General features: G+C 47.1%; 1 long non-coding RNA gene across 1 annotated transcript; it reads left to right on the top strand.

The window, feature by feature from the left end:
• Nucleotides 1–410: 410 nt before the first annotated feature.
• On the top strand, nt 411–2,089 carry LOC142819651 (uncharacterized). The gene is made up of 3 exons (XR_012897512.1): nt 411–1,771; nt 1,870–1,927; nt 2,026–2,089. It is a non-coding gene; the product is annotated as an uncharacterized LOC142819651 (long non-coding RNA).
• The last annotated feature ends 14,288 nt before the right edge of the window (nt 2,090–16,377 follow it).

Below are 16,377 nucleotides of genomic sequence, written 5' to 3' on the forward strand. Positions count from 1 at the left end.
ATGCTTGAGGCTTGGGCTTTAAATACAAGGCTTTTAAATGTTTGACTGTCTTTAGAGCAAATGCTTGTTCTAAAGGATGGGGAAAAGTTAGAAACATTTCAGTTTTGGGTTAGACCCTTAATATACCCCCTCTTGACCCCGGATGTATTAGCCCCAAGGGTGGGACTTCCAGTGACAGGGCCTAATGGGGGTCACATGACACCCTTTACTTCCGGTCACCTGTCCCTCTTGACCCGGATGTACTACCCTCCAGGGGCGGGACTTCCAGTGACAGGGCCTAATGGGGGTCACATGACACCCTTTACTTCTGGTCACCTGTCCCTCTTGACCCAGATGTACTACCCTCCAGGGGCGGGACTTCCAGTGACAGGGGAGATGGGTCTTCCGGGGGACAAGGGCGGGACTTCTGGGTCAGGGGGTGGGGCTAGCGTTCATTGCCCCTTACAGCTGCCATCAGGCACCCCCCATAGGTTGTTGCTCTGGGCAGCTGCCCGGCTAGCCCCTCCCCTGAGTCCGGCCCTGCCTGGATTGGGTGTGTCATGGTGAATCTTGGCTCATCTGTGTGATAGTGAATGCAGGGTTGTGTGGGGTGCACCTGGGGATTGCGTGTGTCTGTTGCTGGTGGTCTGACGGATTTCCTCATGTTTAATTTTAGTGGGGTTCTGGGGGTGTTAGACGCCTGGTTGTGAGGCTGATTGGAGCTAGGACAACCCCTTGTAATGGAATGGGGAGAGCACACGCACAGGCACACACACATGCACAAACATGCAACCTCACATGCACAACCACACGCACACACAGAATGTAGCCTGCACAGCTGGCTCCTGTGCCTCCTCTCCGACAGGAGTAGTATAAGGGCCCTACCATCAATCAAATGCTAGCCCCGCCCCCTGACCCCAGAAGTCCTGCCCCTGTCCCCGGATGTCCCCCCAGTTAGGACTTATTAGACATGAACTCAATGGTTTAACCACACCTCACTGAATAGCCAGGGGGCTCTAGTCAATGGTTAGGCTTACCCTTGTTGAGGTTAATGTTTAGTAATTAAATTTGGTGTGTTGGATGGGTGGGCTCTGATGAATATCTAATTAAATAACACCTCAGGAGTTTGCAGATGCTATTGGACAGTTTAAAGGACACAGGAGTTGGTAGAAATGCTATTGGACAGTTTAAATATGACCCAGGAGTTGGTTGAATGCTATGGGCGACTTTTTCTAGACATTAAAAAAAAAATTAAGGGTCTAACCCAAAACTGAAATGTTTCTAACTTTTCCCCATCCTTTAGAACAAGCATTTGCTCTAAAGACAGTCAAACATTTAAAAGCCTTGTATTGAAAGCCCAAGCCTTAAGCATGAAAGAAGCATGTTTTAAAAACAAACCCTTAGACACGTCTAGATATCTGCAAAGGGTCTCCACCGGGGAATGGGTACAGCTGCATTAAGGATTGGTGCTTTTACTGTTAATGCTGTAAGAAAGCCCTACAAAAAATACATTTTCACTAAAAGAAAAGAAATGTAGCCAAAAGCAACTCAGTTGTGGAGACAGCTTAATTCTTCCACCCCAGATCACAAAAGGCCATGCTAGGGAGGGGTGCCTAAAGTCTTTAAGGATCTATTATTTTAGAGTTGCAGTGATCAAAATCACCTGCTAGCTACTACCTTGAAGTTGTTTGAAACAATGGGTTAGGAGGGTAAAAAAAAACCTAGGTATTTTGGAGACTGTCCTTTTCAATAGAAACTTTCTTGAATGGCTGCTGGACTGCAACAGGAGAAGGTATGTTCCCTGGTTTTAACTTTGAAAATATATATTCTATAATGCCACTCTTTGGCCATGCTCTCTTAGTAAAATAATGGTGGCTATCTTGATTGCAGTGTGATCTGTTTAACATGGAACCAGTAATTCTAAGCTGCAGTTCACCACCAGGCCAAGGTAAAAACCATTTTTAACTGTAGTTGTGCTTAATACTGTTAAAAAAAAAAACCCTTGGTAATACTAACTAACATTTGTGCTTATTCTTTAACCTTAAGGCCCAAGCACACATGGGGGGGAACAGGACAAGCACGTGCCTGCAACACTATCCCATAGTGAAAGGTAACTTTTTTACAATTGACTTTTAAATGTATGTGGGGCTTGTGTGTGTGTGATTTGTGTGAGAGAGAAATGAGGTTTGTGCAAGACATAGGTGTGTTTTTCAAATGGGGTTTGAAGCATTTAGGGGTAATCCTAAATCACATTTTTTGCTTGTTCTTTATTCCATAGTCCCAAATATACATAGGGGAAAACAGAATAGCCCTGTGCCAGCATGCCTTTACCCTGTGGTAGAAGGTAACTATCCATAATCATTTTTAAAGCGTGTGGGTTATTTTTTCTTTTAACTAATTGTAATGTTTAAATTGTGAGTTGGGTTTTTTTCAAAACTTAATTGTGGGGGAGTTTATTGGTGTTTTTAAACTCTATGTTGGCAAACTGCGGGTATAGAGTGTTTGGTGGGTTGCTCTTTCTGTGCCAAATGTGTTTTCAAAATAAATGTTTAATTCTGAGTTGGGGGAGGAAGTGGTGGGGTTAGGCTAAAAGTATCTGGGGTGGTTACAAAAATGTGGTGTGTTTTTACCTGGGGTTTTTATTTTTAAAAAAGCTGGCAGTAGGGGTTAAGTTGTGGGTGATTCAGGGGCTTATGCTAGAGATAAGTGGATTTAAAAAAACCCAGTTTGTTGCATACCACTGCTTTTAAAAAAAGTATAGTTGCAAATGATTTTAAAACTGTTGCGGAGAGTTTTTGAAGGGGTGTGTGTGTGTGTGTGTGTGTGTGATTTTAAACTATATGTTGGCAAACTGCTGGTATGGAGTGTTTTGTGGGTTGCTTTTTCTGTGCAAAATGTGATGTGTTAAATGCATGTGGGTTTTGACAAGTATATGGTTGCAAACTTGGTTTGGTGTGTTTTTATAAAGTTGCTGTTTAATGTATGTGTGTTGAGGGGGGAGGAGGGGGCTGTACAAGGCATAGGTGCAGGGTTTTTTTAAAGTACTTGGTTTGTTTAAACCAACAAGGGGTTTTAAAAGCAGTTTTGGTTTTTATTCTGCAAAATGAATCATAGAATCATAGGACTGGAAGGGACCTCAAGAGGTCATCGAGTCCAGCCCCCCGCCCTCAAGGCAGGACCAAGCTCCACCTACACCATCCCTGACAGATGTCTATCCAACCTGTTCTTAAATATCTCCAGAGAGGGAGATTCCACCACCTTCCTTGGCAATTTATTCCAATATTTGACCACCCTGACAGTTAGGAATTTTTTCCTAATGTCCAATCTAAACATCCCCTGCTGCACTTTAAGCCCATTACTCCTTGTCCTGTCCTCAGAAACCAAGAGGAACAAATTTTCTCCTTCTTCCTTGTGACACCCTTTTAGATATTTGAAAACCGCTATCATGTCCCCCCTTAATCTTCTTTTTTCCAAACTAAACAAGCCCAGTTCATGAAGCCTGGCTTCATAGGTCATGTTCTCTAGACCTTTAATCATTCTTGTCGCTCTTCTCTGTACCCTTTCCAATTTCTCCACATCTTTCTTGAAATGTGGCGCCCAGAACTGGACACAGTACTCCAGCTGAGGCCTAACTAGTGCAGAGTAGAGTGGCAGAATGACTTCACGAGTTTTGCTTACAACACACCTGTTGATACAGCCTAGAATCATATTTGCTTTTTTGGCAACAGCATCACACTGTTGACTCATATTCAACTTGTGGTCCACTATGACCCCTAGATCCCTTTCTGCCATGCTCCTTCCTAGATAGTCGCTTCCCATCTTGTATGTATGGAACTGATTGTTCCTTCCGAAGTGGAGCACTTTGCATTTCTCTTTATTAAACCTCATCCTGTTTACCTCTGACCATTTCTCTAACTTGCTAAGGTCATTTTGAATTATGTCCCTATCCTCCAAAGAAGTCGCAACCCCACCCAGTTTGGTATCATCCGGAAACTTAATAAGCGTACTCTCTATCCCAATATCTACATCATTGATGAAGATATTGAACAGTACGGGTCCCAAAACAGACCCTTGAGGAACTCCACTTGTTATCCCTTTCCAGCAGGATTTAGAACCATTAACAACAACTCTCTGACTACGGTTATCCAGCCAATTATGCACCCACCTTATCGTGGCCCTATCTAAGTTATATTTGCCTAGTTTATCAATAAGAATATCATGCGAGACCGTATCAAATGCCTTACTAAAGTCTAGGTATATGACATCCACCGCTTCTCCCTTATCCACAAGGCTCGTTATCTTATCAAAGAAAGCTATCAGATTAGTTTGGCATGACTTGTTCTTCACAAACCCATGCTGGCTATTCCCTATCACTTTATTACCTTCCAAGTGTTTGGATAGGATTTCCTTAATTACCTGCTCCATTATCTTCCCTGGGACAGACGTTAAACTGACCGGTCTATAGTTTCCTGGGTTGTTCTTATTCCCCTTTTTATAGATGGGCACAATATTTGCCCTTTTCCAGTCTTTTGGAATCTCCCCTGTCTGCCATGATTTTTCAAAGATCATAGCTAAAGGCTCAGATACCTCCTCTATCAGCTCCTTGAGTATCCTGGGATGCATTTCATCAGGACCTGGTGACTTGCTGACATCTAACTTTCCTAAGTGACTTTTAACTTGTTCTTTGTGAATCCTATCTTCTAAACCTACCCTCTCTCTGCTTGTATTCACTACGTTAGGCACACCTCCAGACTTCTCGGTGAAGACCGAAACAAAGAAGTCATTGAGCATCTCCGCCATTTCCAAGTTTCCTGTTACTGCTTCTCCCTCCTCACTAAGCAGTGGGCCTACCCTGTCCTTGGTCTTCCTCTTGCTTTTAATGTATTTATAAAAAGTCTTCTTGTTTCCCTTTATGCCTGTAGCTAGTTTGATCTCATTTTGTGCCTTTGCCTTTCTAATCTTGCCCCTGCATTCCCGTGTTGCTTGCCTATATTCATCCTTTGTTAGTTGTCCTAGTTTCCATTTTTTATATGACTCCTTTTTTATTTTGAGATCGTGCAAGATCTCCTTGTTAAGCCAAACTGGTCTTTTGCCATATTTTCTATCTTTCCTACACAGCGGAATTGTTTGCTTTTGGGCCCTTAACAACGTCCCTTTGAAATACTTCCAACTCTCCTCAGTTGTTTTTCCCTTCAGTCTTGCTTCCCATGGGACCTTACCTACAAGTTCTCTGAGCTTATCAAAATCTGCCTTCCTGAAATCCATTACCTCAATTGTGCTGGTCTCCCTTCTACCTTTCCTTAAGATCATGAACTCTATTATTTCGTGATCACTGTCCCCTATACTGTCTTCCACTTTCAAGTTCTCAACTAGTTCCTCCCTATTTGTTAAAACCAAATCCAGAACAGCTTCTCCTCTGGTAGCTTTTTCAACCTTCTGAAACAGAAAGTTGTCTCCAATGCAGTCCAGAAACTTATTGGATAGCCTGTGCCTCGCTGTGTTAGTTTCCCAACAAATGTCTGGATAGTTGAAGTCCCCCATCACCACCAAATCTTGGGCTTTGGATAGTTTTGTTAATTGTTTAAAAAAGGCCTCATCCACCTCTTCCACCTGGCTAGGTGGCCTGTAGTAGACTCCTAGCATGATATCACCCTCGTTTTTTACCCCTTTTAGCTTAACCCAGAGACTCTCTACACAGCTATCTCCTACATTCATCTCCACTTCAGTCCAAGTGTGTACATTTTTAATATACAAGGCAACCCCTCCTCCCTTTTTTCCCTGTCTGTCCTTCCTGAGCAAGCCGTACCCTTCCATACCAACATTCCAATCATGCGTCCCATCCCACCAGGTTTCTGTAATACCAATGATATCATAGTTGTATTTATTGGTTAGCAATTCCAGTTCTTCCTGCTTATTACCCATACTTCTCGCATTTGTATATAGGCATCTAAGATCCTGATTTGATCTTGCCTCCCTGTTGTGCCCTGACCCTCCTTTCTCCTTGCCATTATAGGCCGTAGTCCCCCCCATTTCCAACCCATCTCCCAGTCCCGCACATGCAGCACTTACCTGTGGGCTTTGCTCACCTGCCCCCGACAAACCTAGTTTAAAGCCCTCCTCACAAGGTTAGCCAGTCTGTGTCCAAACAAGGCCTTCCCGCTCCTAGAAAGGTGAACTCCATCTCCGCCAAGCAGTCCTTCCTGGAAGAGCACCCCGTGATCAAGGAAGCCGAATCCCTCCTGGCGACACCATCGTCGCAGCCAGGCATTCACCTCCAGGATGCACCTCTCTCTGCCCGGGCCCCTACCTTTGACAGGAAGGATAGAAGAGAATACCACCTGCGCTCCAAACTCCTTCACCCGTACTCCCAAAGCCCTGTAGTCACACTTGATCCGCTCAGTGTCACACCTGGCAGTATCATTTGTGCCCACGTGGATGAGTAGCATGGGGTAGTAGTCAGAGGGCCGGATAATCCTCGACAATGCCTCCGTAACATCTCGGATACGGGCCCCTGGCAGACTGCATACCTCTCGAGATGAGCTGTCAGGGCGACAGATGGGTGCCTCCGTTCCCCTCAGAAGAGAGTCTCCAACCACCACTACCCTACGTTTCCTCCTCGCAGTGGTGGCAGGAGACTGCTCAACCTTGGTGGTGCAAGGCCTGGTCTCCTCCACTGTGGGGGGTGACTCCTTGTCTCCTGCTGAAAGTAAAGTGTAACGGTTATGTAACAACACAGTGGGAGGGTTAGGAGCAGGGGTGGAACAGTGCCTGCTGCCGGAAGTAACCAGCTGCCAGTTCTCACCCTGCACCACTGCCTCCTCCATAAGTGGCTGGTCAACAGTCCCACATCCTAGGACAGTGACCTCCGTGGACTCCACAGGAATACTGTCCAGGAATTCCTCATGGCTTCGAATGCTCCTCAGCCTGGCCACCTCCTCCTGTAGCTCTCCCACCTGCTGCCTGAGAGATTCCACCAGCAGGCACCTTTCACAATGGTTGTCTCCCCCAGCCTGGAGATCACTCAGTGGGAATTGCAAGCCACAAATACAGCAAGACCACACCAGGACCTGGGTAGAGGCATCCATGCTCAGGTTCTCTGTCTGGATACAGGCACAGGTGGAGGAGACAGGAGAAGTACTGGCACAAGTGCTTCGGGTCTTCATCACCATCAGTTACTCCCTCTGCCCAACTCCCTCTTCAACTCCCCTGTCTGCAGTCCCCTGTCCGCTTCGCTCTCCTAGTCGCACTGCTCTGGCTTTTTAAAGCCTGCTTGCCTAGGTCAGGCCTGCCCCCTTCTGAGTCAAATGAGATGTATTTAAAAACAATTTGTGGGTTTTTTGTTGTTTGGTTGGTTGGTATTTTTAAGTGGTAGAAATAAACTGAAAACTGGTGTTTGTTGTACAGCCTGAAATGGATTATTTTGTTTTTAAAGCTATAACTTTTTAAATAGAAAAACACCCTAATGATTTTCAAGTTTACAAGAGGGTTTCATGTGTTTTATAATAATGTTGTTTGCTCCACAGTACAGTCAAAATATGAGAGATCCTTAGACCAGAGGGAAAACCAGCTCAAAAGAAAAAGGAAAGAGACAGCTGAAAAGGAAAATTCACCAGCATCAGTGACTGATGGATCGATGAAGCCCAGTAAATATATTTTGCTTATCGGTTTGGTTGTTCTATGAGGTTTTAAGTAAATACATAGGTGTGGGGGTGAGAGATGGTAAAGTTCAGGGTTTTTTTTCGTTGGCTTGTTTTTTGTAAAATGTTTTTCCCCCACCTCATAGGCATGGACAACTTTTCTGACAATGCTGTAGTCAGAGCTACAAGGACATCTCCTCCAGAACAGCCAAAGAACCAGGAATCTGCTTTAAGACCCTTTACAACGCAAAACAGCGCAAGAGTGCAGATGAAGCATCCGGGCGGTCCAAACCTCACATACGTCAAACCCAAGGACAACACAAAAGACTCTGGTAAGAAAACAACCATGCAACCACAACTCCAGTTCCTCAGCGGTCACCGCCACACCATGCCCTGAGGAAACTGTGAGCGAAAACGCCCACGTTCACAAACCCGGAGCACGCGCTCTAGGGGTTCTGAACGTGCGCAAAACCACACACATTCACAAACCCGGAGCACGCGCTCTAGGGGTTGTGAATAAAAACCAAGGACTGAAAACTCCTGCAATGCCGAGGTGTTGCAGCCACACAAACACAACTCCAGTTCCTCAGCGGCCATTGCCACACCAAGCCCTGAGGAAACTGTGAGCGAAAACGCTCACATTCACAAACCCGGAGCATGCGCTCTAGGGGTTCTGAACGTGCGCAAAACCACACACATTCACAAACCCGGAGCACGCGCTCTAGGGGTTGTGAATAAAAACCAAGGACTGAAAACTCCTGCAATGCCGAGGTATTGCACCCACACAAACACAACTCCAGTTCCTCAGCGGCCACTGCCACACCAAGCCCTGAGGAAACTGTGAGCGAAAACGCCCACATTCACAAACCCGGAGCAGGCGCTCTAGGGGTTCTGAACGTGCGCGAAAACGCCCACATTCACAAACCCGGAGCAGGCGCTCTAGGGGTTCTGAACGTGCGCAAAACCACACACATTCACAAACCCGGAGCAGGTGCTCTAGGGGTTCTGAACGTGTGCAAAACCACACACATTCACAAACCCGGAGCACGCGCTCTAGGGGTTGTGAATAAAAAACCAAGGACTGAAAACTCCTGCAATGCTGAGGTATTGCACCCACACAAACACAACTCCAGTTCCTCAGCGGCCACTGCCACACCAAGCCCTGAGGAAACTGTGAGCGAAAACGCCCACATTCACAAACCCGGAGCAGGCGCTCTAGGGGTTCTGAACGTGCGCAAAACCACACACATTCACAAACCCGGAGCACGCGCTCTAGGGGTTGTGAATAAAAATCAAGGACTGAAAACTCCTGCAATGCCGAGGTATTGCAAACACAATTCCAGTTCCTCAGCGGCCACTGCCACACCAAGCCCTGAGGAAACTGTGAGCGAAAACGCCCACGTTTACAAACCCGGAGCAGGTGCTCTAGGGGTTCTGAACGTGTGCAAAACCACACACATTCACAAACCCAGAGCACGCGCTCTAGGGGTTGTGAATAAAAACCAAGGTCTGAAAACTCCTGCTATGCCGAGGTATTGCACCCACACAAACACAACTCCAGTTCCTCGGCGGCCACTGCCACACCAAGCCCTGAGGAAACTGTGAGCGAAAACGCCCACATTCACAAACCCGGAGCAGGCGCTCTAGGGGTTCTGAACGTGCGCAAAACCACACACATTCACAAACCCGGAGCAGGTGCTCTAGGGGTTCTGAACGTGTGCAAAACCACACACATTCACAAACCCGGAGCACGCGCTCTAGGGGTTGTGAATAAAAAACCAAGGACTGAAAACTCCAGCAATGCCGAGGTATTGCACCCACACAAACACAACTCCAGTTCCTCAGCGGCCACTGCCACACCAAGCCCTGAGGAAACTGTGAGCGAAAACGCCCACGTTCACAAACCCGGAGCATGCGCTCTAGGGGTTCTGAACGTGCGCAAAACCACACACATTCACAAACCCGGAGCACGCGCTCTAGGGGTTGTGAATAAAAAACCAAGGACTGACAAACCATTTTCCCAAAACCATAAGCTCATCACAGCTCCCCCATATTCTCGTATGGGGGAAGAGTTTGATGCTTCATTCAGAAAATTGGTGAACTCTGTATCCTGAGGGGGCCTAAAAGAAAGGGGCCTCGGCAAAAGGGTCCTCCTCAGGGGTTCCCATCAGATAAGGTGTAAACAAAAGTGGGGACAGCATTTGGCGGATAAACGGGTGGCTGCCAAAAAGTTCCAGGCAAGATCACTGCCAAATTTTTAAAAAAGGCTAAAGAGGTGATGAGGAAAAATACCAAAAAGAGATGCCCCCTACTGGAGGCTCACAAAATGGCTTATCTGACCTGAGGGGTGGTGATGAGTCTGTATACTGGACCCTGGCTAGTCCTGATGACTCTCACAGAGACCGCTCTGACTCTGAAATAGCATCTGAGGTAGAAGATGCCCCTGATGGTGCCGTAGAGGAACCCTCAAGTGCCTCTGAAAATCCAGAGTTGTATATGGAGAGAGTGAGAAGTTGGCAACGTGAAGAACCTAAGTTTGGGGGATCAGTGTATTGCGAGGAATTTTGTTTTGTCAATCTTGAGCAAATAAATTCAGCTCACAGGTTATTAAAGCCACACGTAGGGGAATACAGTTAGTTCTAGATGACGTTAATGGTAGGGTAGGCCCTGATGATTATGTCCAGTTACGTTTAGAGAGCCGTAATTTAACTAACCCTTTGTTTTCGGTCAGAAGAACTAGGGACGAGCTGTCTGCTGAGGATTTTTTAAACCAGACCTCAAAACTGTTGCAAAGTAATAGAGAGTTGCACCTCAATGGAACATTGCGCCTCGTTGCGACAGTTGTAACAAACGGGTGGGGGCGCTCGTAGAGTTTTAAATTCTATCCTTAGTAGTCAAATTATTCATAAAAAGAGACCATGTTTAGTAGACCTGGCTTACACCGGTACCAATCTGTGTATTGCGGGCGGGCTCTTGGCCGTGCTGTCCGATCGTAAACCTACGGACGCCGAGTTGTTAGAGGGGGCGAGAAAGCTTCATGAGAAACTGGGGTGGTCAGATCAAAAAAAGGTAATGCTCAGCGACGTAGCAAAGTTTGAACAGCATTTAGGAGTTAACATACAGGTGGTGCTGTATACGGCGAAAGGCGGCTGGGGTTTTTTAAAACGGGGGGCCCAGTGTACCCCAAGACTTATTTTATCCTGTTGCACGATGAGCATTACTATGGGGTTCTGGATGTGAAAAAGTTGTTCAGAGTGAAAAATGATTGTGAGTTTTGCCACACAGTGTACAGTCACGACCACTCTTGCAGGTATTGTTGCCGCCTCTGCTTGAGGGGAACGTGCTCAGACAGCGTGGGCGTGCCGCTGCGGTGTCCTAGCTGTAGACTATTTTGTCTATCCAAAGAGTGCTTAGTCAGACACATAGACTGCGCATCGAAAAAACAAGTCGAATGCCTGTCTAAAACTTTGTGTGATGAGTGTCAGTCTTACGTGGACAAGCGGCACCACTGTAAAGGGCGGCGCTGTAAGCAGTGTACGGGCTTGCTTGTTGGCAACATAGACAGTCATCTCTGTTTTATGGACAGCCTTAGAAAGCCCGAATCCTCAGAAAAGTATATTTTTTATGATTTCAAATGCACGCAGGAGACTGGGTTGCACGCTCCCAATTACATTTTTGCTATGGCCCTAAAGCCAGAAAAATCCTGGAAATTTAAGGGTAGCGAGTGTCTTTCTATGTTCGTTGAGACCTTTATTGGCAAAAAGTTCCGTGACTACACGTTCATAGCACACAATTCCAAAGGTTACCATGCGTACTTTGTTGTGAGACAGCTACTGAAGGAAAAGATGTGCCTAGAACTGATCACTCAGGGTAGTAAACTAATGTGTGTGAAAGTTAAGGCCCTGGGCATTCATTTTATAGACTCTTTAAATTTCTTGCCCATGAAGCTTAGCAAGCTACCGCAGGCGATGGGGTTTGAAGGGTGCAAAGGGTATTTTCCACATTTTTTTAACACTTTAGAAAACCAAAATTACGTGGGACCTATGCCCAGTGTGGGACACTATGGTGTAGACAGTATGATGCCCAGGGAAAAAGAAAATACAGAACTATGTAGTGCTTTAAAGGCTAACAAGATGGTTTATTAGATGATGGGCTTTCGTGGGCCAGACCCACTTCCTCAGATCAAATAGTGGAAGAAAATAGTCACAACCATATATACCAAAGTATACAATTAAAAAAATGAACATATATGAAAAGGACAAATCACATTTCAGAAGAGAAGGGGAATGTGGGGGGGAGGGGAAAGGAAGGTGAATGTCTGTGAGCTAATGACTTTAGAGGTGATAATTGGGGAAGTTACCTTTGTAATGGGTAAGGTAGCTGGAGTCTTTGTTGAGCCCCCCACGGAGAGTGTCGAATTTTAGCATGAATGACAGTTCAGAGGATTCCCTTTCAAGTGCAGATTTGAAAGTCTTCTGGAGTAGGATGCAGGTGATTAGGTCGTTGAGACAGTGTCCTTTCCGGTTGAAATGGCAAGAAACTGTTTTTTCTTTGTGATCCTGTCTGATATCTGTTTTGTGGGCATTAATCCTTTGGCGAAGTGTCTGAGACGTTTGTCCAATGTACATAGCAGACGGACACTTACGGCACATGACAGCATAAATTATATTTCTGGATGCGCAGGAATGTGTGTTCTTGATCTTACAACTCACTGGGTTAGGCCCAATAATGGTATCAGCAGAGTGAATATGTGGACAGAGCTGGCAACGGGGTTTGTTGCAAGGGAAGGTACCAGGGTTGGTATTAGTGTGGTATGTCCTGTGGTTGTTGGTAAGAATCATCTTGAGATTAGGTGGTTCTCTATAGGAGACTATGGGTCTGTCTCCCAGAGCCTCTTGGAGTGTGGTATCCTGTTCCAGTATAGGCTGTAGTTTATTGATAATGTGTTGGACAGGTTTAAGTTGGGGGCTGTAGGTGATGACAAGTGGTCTTGTATTGTTGGTTTTCTTGGGTCTGTCTTGTAGTAGATGGTTTCTAGGTATTCGTTTGGCTCTTTCAATTTGCTTTTTTATTTCTCCGGGTGGGTAGTTGAGATTGACTCATCTGCAGCTTCTCCTCCTCTGGAATCCCCACGTCCTTTTCTGCTGAACTGCTACTTAGCCAGTCGGTCCCCAGCTTGTTACAATCCCTGGAATTTTTCCATCCCAAGGGCAGGGCTCTGCACTCATCCTTGTTGAACCTCATTGGATTTCTGTTGTCCCAGTCCTCTAATCTGTCCAGCTCACTCTGAACATGATCCCTGTCCTCCAGCATATCTATCTCTCCCCCTAGGCACGGACAACACTGGCACAAAGCCAACTAATGCAGGGTGAGATACAATTAGTGGGGCTGCAGAGAAGGCTCAGCATACATGAATCCTGTTGCCTTTGCTTCTCTAGGGACCTGTGTTTCGTGTGAGGTCTGCGTCGGCATCCACAACAGCTACATGGGCCTTGCGCACATCTGCAGTGAACAACTGGATTCAGGAGACCTTCAACCAGCCTAGAACACAGGCTGGGTCGGCGTCAGCCCGCCCAGAACCAGGGGCTGTTGGGTTAGCGCAGGAGGCCTGGGAGCCAGGACTCCTGGGATCTCTGTGGTACTGAGAGGGGGCTGGTGGGTGGAGGGGAGAGGCTGGGGGAGTCTCTCTTTGGTCTTGGCAGGGGTGTGGTGTCTGGTGGGTTAGAGCTGGGGGAGTCAGGACTCCTGGGTTCTCTCCCTGACTCTGAGAGGAAAGAGAAATCCAGCAGGTGAGGGGCAGCTGTGGGCACCAGTCCTGCTGGTTCTCTACTGACCTGGGGTGAGTTGTGCCTCCGTTTCCCCCTCTCTAGATAGGTCAGAATCATACCTGTGAAGTGTTGCAGGAGGGAGACAGAGACCTGAAACCTCATCTCCTCTTCCTCCCATGCAGGGGATATAAAGACCCCGATCTTTGTGAAGACCTACGTGTCCTCCAGCCAGTGCAACCTTACACCCCTCCACATGACTTTTGGGAACGGGATCTCCGTGAGCAGAAGCATCACCTGCTGTGTCGGGGAGGCCTGCGAAACAGCCAATGTTAGCGATGCAGCACTCACCTTCATCTCCAGCCTGTCTGCTCCCGCGCGCCCCCTGCCCTGCCTGGCCCCTTCAGGCCTCTCTGTGGGAAGACGGAAGGGATTAGAAAAGAACCTTTATTTCCGTTGCCCTGCAGGGGGCATCTCATTGGATAATTTGGAGCCCCTGGTTGGCGGAAGGTTGATGGGTGGGATCCAGGATTCCCTGCTGCAAACCTCTCCCTGCCCCTGCTACCTCCTGTGCCCCAGAGTTGCAGCGCCCCCTGCACGGGGATCCAGGGCTGAGCAGTGCTGCCCACAGCTGCTCTCTCTGCCCCGCAGCCCCCTTGGGCTTCTCCCCCAAACTGACTGTGTTTGCTCCATTTTTCCTAGTGCCCCCGGCTACCACCAGCCTGAACGGCCAGCGCTGCCCAGCCTGTTACTCTGTGTTCTCCCATCACTGCAACGAAAAGATCATCGACTGCACAGGCACCCAGACCCACTGCCTGCATGTCAGCGGCACAGTGAAAAGTGGTCATTGGCATCCGGATGTTTCTCTGTCCGATTTCCCCACCCAGGAGCCACCACAAATATGGGCGGGCCCCTGCAGTGGGGAACGTTAAAGAGTTCTTTAGATAAAACGTTGAAAGGGAAAGTTGTTTTCAATTTCAATAATGAACCAGTCTGATTTTTTCCAGAGTTTGTTTTCATGGGGCTCTCTTCCAACTGAAGAATGTGTTCAACTTTCTTTTTTTAACTGCAGAAAGGTTTCATCTGAAAAATCTCAGCGCACAAGAGAATCTCTGAGCACTCTCTGGCATAGGAGAGGAGATATCATTGAAAAGGGAGAAGTGCACTATGATTAAAATAAATGCTTTTTCCAGCCAATAACCCATTAATCTGTGGAACTCCCCACCACTGGAAACTGCTGTGGTCAAGACCTATGTATAATTCTAGAAGATTCTTGCTCATCATGAAGAGCTGGAGTGATCATAATGAATGATCAGAAAACTGTTGTACCTCCTTTTTTCAAGTCTTACATTGATTTCTAGCCATTAGCAATATTCCTCATATCGGTGGTTTGGATACCTTTCTGTGCAGGATCTAGCGCTGGCCGATGATTGAGGTAGGATACTCTACTGGGCACAGCGCCCTGCACAAGGGCCCCCCAAACTGCCTTGGTGTCTCTCTCTTTGTAGAATAGCAGGCTCTAAAGTAATACAAGTGAAGTGACAGTACAAACACACCCTGCCTGGGTCTGCTGCGGAAATATCCTAGCTGGTGGGACCTGGAAGTGCCAGAGATATTTCTTTTTTACTGGTTGTGGAACACTGTAACAGATGCCCCAACTGAGATCGGGGCCTTTTTGTTCCAAGTGTTGCACAGACCCCTTGGCTGAGAGGTGAATCCTCTGCTGCACACTTGCCAAAATTGGGAGTCCCTTTGTGCCAGGCTCCGTGCAGGCCTTTTGGATGAGAATTAGTTAAGGATCCCACTACTGCCACCATCAGTGAGCAACACCATTGCCAGGTGAATAGTGGGTCTAAGATTCACCTGCTCCACAGTTTGTTATAGATTAAGGGTTCACTGAGTGACACTGCATCTGAGCAGAGGAAGAGAGACCGTCGGGGGGTCCCAGATGGGCAGCAGGAGTGGCTCAGAGGCGGAAGGGGACTGTGTTTTATAGGGCCAGAGACCTAAAAGGCTTCTCAAAGGGGTTCCCAGACACTGACCCTCTTGCTTTGTCCCCCACAGGTGAGACAAGCATGAAGACCACCCTGAAAGGCTGCGCCAGTGAGTCTGCCTGCACAAATATACAGCAGCTCAAAGGGACCTTCGGGGGGTTTGATGCAGATCTCACCACGGCCAAATGCAGCCCAGCCTCCTCCCGCGTGGCCACTATGGCTCCAGAACCAGATGGACTTGTCCTCCCAGCCCTCCTTACCGTCCTGCTGGTGAACGCCCTCTTCTGATCCTCCCTCCCACGGCACAGCCCCCTTGACCTGGGGAGCTACGCCTCTGCTGGCAGGGCTCGGATTCACTTCCTCTGTAATGGGATGATCAGAATAAAACAGACACAAGAAAACTGGACGGGAGCACGTGTTTGTGTGTGTGTGTGGGGGGGGGGGTGTGCTGGAATCATCGTTTGTGCATGTCTGTCTGTAATATAATCTATGCTATCATGTACCGACAGTGTCCGTCTGCTATGTACATTGGACAAACGTCTCAGACACTTCGCCAAAGGATCAATTCCCACAAAACAGACATTAGACAGGATCACAAAAAAAAAAACAGTTGCTTGTCATTTCAACCAGAAAGGACACAGTCTCAATGACCTGCTAATCTGCATCCTACTTCAGAAGACATTCAAATCTACACTTGAAAGGGAATCCTCTGAACTGGCATTCATGCTAAAATTCGACACTCTCCGCAGGGGACTTATCAAAGACTCCAACTACCTTACCCATTACAAAGATAGCTTCCCCAATTATCACCTCTAATACTATTAACTCACAGACATCTCCCCTTCCCCACCTCTAATATCATTAACTCACTGGCATTCACCTTCCTTCCCCCCCCCCCCCCCCCCCGCATCCCCCTTCTGTTCTGCAATGTGATTTGTCCTTTTCTTATGTGTTCATTTGTTTTAAATTGTATCCTTTGGTATATATGGTTGTGACTATTTT

The sequence above is a fragment of the Pelodiscus sinensis genome, chromosome 24, assembly GCF_049634645.1.
Source record: "Pelodiscus sinensis isolate JC-2024 chromosome 24, ASM4963464v1, whole genome shotgun sequence".
Taxonomy (NCBI): domain Eukaryota; kingdom Metazoa; phylum Chordata; order Testudines; family Trionychidae; genus Pelodiscus; species Pelodiscus sinensis.